Genomic DNA, 7078 nt, shown 5'->3' with positions numbered 1-7078 from the left:
AAAATCAGGATTAATCCATTCCAGGACTAAACTAGGACTAAAGTAGGACTAAAGCAGGTCTAAACCAGGACTAAAACAAGGACTAAAACCAGGACTAAAACCAGTGATCTCATATATAAAGCATTTCTCTATCAATAATATTTTTAATATGGTTAAGGAAAGACTGGACTTTTTATTGTCTTTAAGTAGACAAAAGTTATTATGTTCAGATTTCCTCGTCTTTGCTACTTTACAACAAACAGTTTCTTATTCATGGAGACTTGGGCTCAACAGCCAAATTGGAGAGATTTGTTAAACAATAAATGACTTTATAAAGTCATTTTTTTTGTTCTATATCAGTCTTTTGATCTGCCACAATAATGTAATAATGAATTTAAATGAAAATACCTCAAATTGAAGGCTTTTCTCAGCAATTTTTAGGTGAGATTAAAATGAGATTAATTAGATTAATTAATTACAGATCATAATTAATTAATCTCTCATTTTTTTTATCGCATGACAGCACTAAATGTTACATTAAAGTTTTGATCATTTTATTGGAGTCAAGAACAGCTTTCACGTTTTTATTTAATTTCCTGTTTAAAAACAGGACAGTGAGTGTCATACACTGAATAACTTGAAGCCAGAATTACTTGCAGAATCATTTTACTACTATTTTACTTACATTTATTCACAAAACCCATCACTCTTTGCTCAGTTTAGAATTTGTTTTATTCACTTGAGCTACTCTCTCAAATAATTGAGTTTATTAAAAAGTGAGGGGACATATGATGACAGAGTTATCTACATACACTGTTAAATTAGTTTGGTTTTACTAGCACCTAATAGGCCTTAGGAATGTCAGAAGTGCTGTGTTACTTTGGGAAGCTGCCTGTTCGAATCTCACAAAACACACGAAAATTAAAGCGATGATACACCTTGCAATAAGTGCTGAAGTGAGTGTAAACAATGCTGAAAAGATAATAGATAAGAAAACAATAATATAATGGACATTTCCCTCCTCTTCTCTCCTTTTCTTTTTCTCCCTTCCCCCCTCTTTCCTCCCTACAGGTCCTAACTCTACGTCACGTCAGTCACGTAGGCAAGGGGGCGGGGATGTCGTGGTACAGGAAGTTTACAGTAGCGGTCATTTTACACAGTTTTTCAAAAGTTCGGGAAAAGGGTAAGTTTGGAAATTTGCTTAGTACTCATAATAAACTATATTATTGCTAACTGACAGAATCAGTAGCCCAAGTATTATTTATTGGTTTATTTTCCGTATAAACTCCGCTGATTTTACGGGAAAAGACGTGAAATAATCATGCCAAGTTTCATTGTTTTCTCACAAGTCCTTAAATACAGGTGTACGACTTTACATAGGGGGCTCAAGGACGACCCAAGGTAGGGGGCTGTGGAGTTAATGAGGTTACATAAGGTCAACATAGCATAATCTACAGAATGCGCACGTAGCTATTTTATATGGTCTATTCACACCGCTACGCTACACAATGCACACATGGCTCATTCATGTGATCATTTATTCACGTGTAGCGACATTGGTTATTATTATTTACCACAAGGGCTGTGATTGCTTTGTCTTTGTACAGAGGGCAAACCATGACCCTCCAAAGCACTGAAACTTTGCTATGTTTTCTTTGTATGAGAAATGATAGAAATAAAGCCTGCAAAACATGTAGAATTTCCTCCCCTCCGTCTGTCTATACACGTATGGCCAAGCTCGACATTAAACTGTTTGATATTTAATGTTTGCAGATGACTAAGACAGGAAAGCCAGATAGTTCCTGGAGGGACATCTGCTTCAAGTATGCCCAGGGCAAATTCCACTTTTCAGCTGGCAAACGGCCAGGGGCCAAGAAATGGAAAAAGGCCATATTTATTTAGTTATGCTTTTTTTTTTGTTTCGATATCAGATATATTTTAAAACACGCAGACATTATAGCGTAGACTGCCACTCGGGGTTTTTAAAACTTAAAGACAGACCGATGGAGTGAGGCTATGACTTTGAAATAACATAGCAATGGCAGGCAATGGCAGAATGTTCAGAATGTAACAACATCCAACACGAAGGCAAGAAGGTTCAAAAATAGCCTAGTCGGAAAACGTTGTCAGTTAATTAGCTGCGCAAGAAAACCAGGTAAGTCTGGGGTTGTTACGGACAATAAAGAATGTGAACATACACGCTGAGCGAATTTTGGAATGAATGAGCTATAGAGTTTTCATTTTTATCGAGGCTCCTTAGTTTGTTTGCTGTATGATTGTTCTAAAATCTAAAATCAATCGGCGGATGGCGGGCGGGTGCGGTTTTGAAAACCTTCGGTGCAAAATGGACAGCGGGCGGATGATGAGTTTTGTGTCGCGGTTGCGGATGAAAAAATAGCCCATCCGCACATCTCTAACACACACACAGAAGCACGTACAGACAGACACAGACACACGTGCACGCACATACACATAGAAACACACACATGCACACACACACAGACAGATACACACACACGCGCGCACACGCAAAAACATACGCTCACACAAACACACAAACACACACACACAGAAGCACGTACAGACACATAGAAACACACACATGCACACACACACAGACAGATACACACACACGCGCGCACATGCAAAAACATACGCTCACACAAACACACACACACACACACAGAAACACACACGCACAGACAGACACGCACACACACACAGAAACACACACACCCAGACAGACACACGCACACACACACAGAAACACACACGCACAGACAGGCACACACACAGAAACACACACGCACAGACAGACACACACACACACACAGAAACACACACGCACAGACAGACACACACACACACACAGAAACACACACACCCAGACAGACACACGCACACACACACAGAAACACACACGCACAGACAGACACATGCACACACACACAGAAACACACACGCACAGACAGACACACGCACACACACACAGAAACACACACGCACAGACAGGCACACACACAGAAACACACACAGAAACACACACACCCAGACAGACACACGCACACACACACAGAAACACACACGCACACACACACAGAAACACACACACCCAGACAGACACACGCACACCACACACAGAAACACACACGCACACACACACACACAGAAACACACACGCACAGACAGACACACACACAGAAACACGCACAGACAAACACACGCACACACACACAGAAACACACACGCACACACACACACAGACACACACACATGCACAGACAGAAACACACGCACACAGAAACACACACAGACACACACACACGCACACACAGAAACACACACAGACACGCACACACAGAAACACACGCACACACCGACACACTCTCGCACACACAGACACACTCTCACACACAGAAACACACACGCACACACCGACACACTCTCGCACACACAGACACACACGCAAACACAGAAACACACATGCACACTGTTGAAGACAAATTCCATGTTCGTATGTGGTTTGCTGTAGTTGTGTCTTTATGGGTTGGAAGTTGCATGTTGTAAGCAGCAGATGGTGAACTTCTGACACACATGGTGTCTGTGGAGCAAGCTGACCATGAGCAAAGGTATAGCAAGCATTTTATACACACAGAGGTGGGGAAAATATACAGATTAACATTTGGCGCAATTTCACAGCAATAACAAAGAACCCTCATAAACCCCCTTTTGGTAAAACACTGGTCATTGTTTCAAAAGATGAGCATTTCAAGTACAGCTGAGATCAGGAAGGACAGCAGCAGGGGGCGACAGGTGAAGACACCAGGGGCCTTTGATGGTGTCATGGGTAAAGTCTATAAGTGTAAAACACATCACATGTATTCGTTAACCAGAATGAAAACTAAAACCAGAGAATAATAACTTTTCTTCCACAAGCATCTGTATTTACTTATTGTGACAGTCCCAATACGATCCTACAAATGAACTTGAACTGTCCGTTTTATACTCCTAACCCTGCTCATTGTATCCCGCACAGGTGGCCACAGCCTTGGATGCGCTCAAAGAGATGTCCATAATCCACGCGGACATTAAACAGGGAAATGTGATGGTGGTGGATCACAGACAAGAGGCCCCCGCAGGTCAAACTCATCGACTTCGGTTTGGCCAGGCCCGCAAAGGAGGCCAAACTGGGCAGGAGGATCCACCACGTGTGCCACAGTAGGTCTCAAAAAGTAGAGAAAGGACATAACAGGGAATACAGTGGTGGGACATACAGGGATGGACTTGGGATATTTAAAGACGGGGTATTTGACTTTTATGGGCTTTTAACCTCTTACACATAACATATTTAGATCACCATGCTTCCTTTTATTGTTTTGAAAATGCTATATTTGCTCATCTGACCCACTGCTCTTAATGTCTCTCTCCTCTCCAGACCCCCTGAAATCATTCTGGGTTTGCCTTGGAACGAGGCCGTGGACGTGTGGTCCCTGGGGACCATGTTTGCCGACCTGTGGTTAGGAATTAAATTATTCCCCAACACCACTGAATTTGAGGCGGTAAGTCATCGGACAAGCGTAGATCATGAAAACCCTTTTTTCTTCTTTCTTGAATTTGACATACATATTAAAGGTGCACTACGTAACTTTTCTGGTGGAGGCTCTGATACCTGATGGTCTCCATGAGGATGGCATTGCTTTGTCTGAAATATTCCACAAAATGGCAATTAATCTGTCTTCCTGTAGTCAAGCTGTAGTTAGTTACCTGACCAGCCAGTCCCTTCTAGGCATAACGAAAACCCACATATTGTGACATTGTATCGTCAAAAGTCTCACAATAATAGCGGAGGCCCTCACAATATATCGAACATTTGACTGCTAGTGTACGTTTAATACATACCCGGGTTAACAATAACTTCTCCATGGTACTGGACTCTCCAGAAATGTTACCTAGTGCACCTTTAAGTCTTATCTAACAAACATGTGCTTCTTTTGATACAGTTGAGAATTATGATCAGACTTCGGCGCACCTCCTGATCACATGCTCAGTCAGGGGCGCATGACTAAGACATTCTTCCGCTGGGTCGACAACAGATGGTTCCTCAAAGTAAACATTTCTTCTAGTTAGATTCATTCTTTTATGTGTGACAAATATAAAAATGATAAACTTCTCAAATGTTTTTTCAGACTCACGAGTGTAAGATCCACTACGCAGAGCGCTTCAGCTCCCTCCGCCATCTGGTCCAGGTAAACATTGTCTTTGACCCAAACAGCGATTTCAGATGTGTCCATTTAAACTAGAGCTGTAGTCCTCTGAGAAAAACTAAAAACTAAACTAACTAAAAACATGCCCTGCCAATCGATTAGTCGACTAAAATGGGAGTTCATGCAAAAATACAGAAAGGTTCTTGCAAACATTTGGACAAACACAAACACACCCAGACACACACAGACACACCCAGACAAATCTATCTTATTTTACTCTAAAATGCACTGACAAAGTGTTGTTTATTTTTAATAAATGTAAATGATCTTTCCTGTTGTCTCAAAAACTATGTCTTGATTTACTTGTACTCGTACAAGTGTGTGGATCAGGACGCGCAGGAGTGGAGCTTCCCTAGTGACAAGTGTTGTGGTTCGAATCTGTTATAAATTCCAAAATCCTACATAGAGCCTCTTTAAAACCAAAATAACAAGGGTCACTGCATGCTGTGGTGGTTCTTGTGTCCGTGGCAGGTTGGAGGTTTCCCCTGATTTTAATTTTCTTAGTTTTGGGTTTATTGGGTTTATTTTGAAAAATGAATGAATGATACACAGATGTAGGTTAACAGTGTGCAGCTTTTACAATATATTTTAGGAAAGAAAAATAAAATTTACTTTAATACAAAATATGTGTAACTCAGTTTTAGGCAGATCATATTTATATTAGAAAAGATATAAACAAGGTTTGAACACGTCCATCCTATACAAACGATTCATATTTTGTGATCTTTTGTACACAGTGATTAAAATAATAAAAACATGAACATTGTTTTGTTTTTTAATGTATTTTATTTGTCTTCATCAGAGTAACATAGCGTTTTATGACAACTCACCTCCATTCTGGGAGACTTCACCAGAATTTATTCCCAGTGCCGTCCCCCTTAAAACAAACTATATATTTATGTCACCAAAGATGTCTCAGGGAGTGACACAAACATCAGGTTAAAGGTGAGGTGAAACCCAAAAGCCCCGTTATCCTTTCTTTTGGACCATATTTCAAAAAAGCCCAAGCTGCTACAGCACAGCCACCTGCAATCAAGAGTCCTCTTGTCCATTTGCTGCTTGTATTTGGACCTGTGTCATCTTAACCACTGGCACCAGGTTCATTGCCATATTTGTTGCTGTTTGGGGTCTTTGAATGTTTTGATTCCTTGTACTTAATAAATCTATGGTCATCAAGAGAGTGAAATGTCTTATTGTCTTTTGAGAGCTTCTCCATTTGAGCTAAAGGTTGGTGCTGTTGAGTTGATTCTCTCTAGACTCCAGGTTGGACATAACCTCCTGTTGCTCCTGGATCTGGGTGGCATTTTTAGACTGCAGATCAGTAATGAACTCTTTCAACTGTTGGAGCTCCATTTTCTGCTGCTCATTTTGAATCTCAAGCTTTTCTTTTCTTGTGGTTTCACTCAGTTGAAAAGAGGTCATCTCATTAAACTTTGTAGTTATGCTAACGTTTTCAGCCTCTGCTTGTTTAATAAGTGACTGCAGTCTGGCTTGTTCGTCAGTGAGTGTCTCTATTTGAGCCAGAAACCCAAGTCTATCCTGTTCGGACCTTTCTTTTGTTAAAGAAATGATGCGTTCACATTCAGTCTTCTCTTTGCTGAGTTGTGTGTTCTTTTCCTCAGGAGACTGTACCTGTTCTTGAAATTCACCAACTTCAGCTCTGAGCTCCTGGATTTTCTGTTTGTCCCTGAATGTGAACGTTGAGCTCCTTAATTGTGCAATTTGAGCTCTCTACCTCTTCACTTAAATGGTTCACAGTAACAGATAGTTTTCCATTTTTAGTTCGGAGGGACTCAAGTTCACTGATCAGTGACTTTTCTGTTTCTTCAACTTGA

General features: G+C 40.9%; 1 long non-coding RNA gene across 1 annotated transcript; it reads left to right on the top strand.

Annotated features, from left to right (window-relative positions):
• The first annotated feature begins 4416 nt into the window (after positions 1 to 4416).
• LOC129410522 (uncharacterized) lies at positions 4417 to 5193 on the top strand. The gene is made up of 3 exons (XR_008632900.1): positions 4417 to 4538; positions 4980 to 5085; positions 5166 to 5193. It is a non-coding gene; the product is annotated as an uncharacterized LOC129410522 (long non-coding RNA).
• The last annotated feature ends 1885 nt before the right edge of the window (positions 5194 to 7078 follow it).

The sequence above is a fragment of the Boleophthalmus pectinirostris genome, unplaced genomic scaffold, assembly GCF_026225935.1.
Source record: "Boleophthalmus pectinirostris isolate CB_2022bp ecotype Guang Dong unplaced genomic scaffold, ASM2622593v1 HiC_scaffold_23, whole genome shotgun sequence".
Lineage (NCBI taxonomy): Eukaryota > Metazoa > Chordata > Actinopteri > Gobiiformes > Gobiidae > Boleophthalmus > Boleophthalmus pectinirostris.
This window is presented reverse-complemented; position numbering and strand designations above follow the sequence as displayed.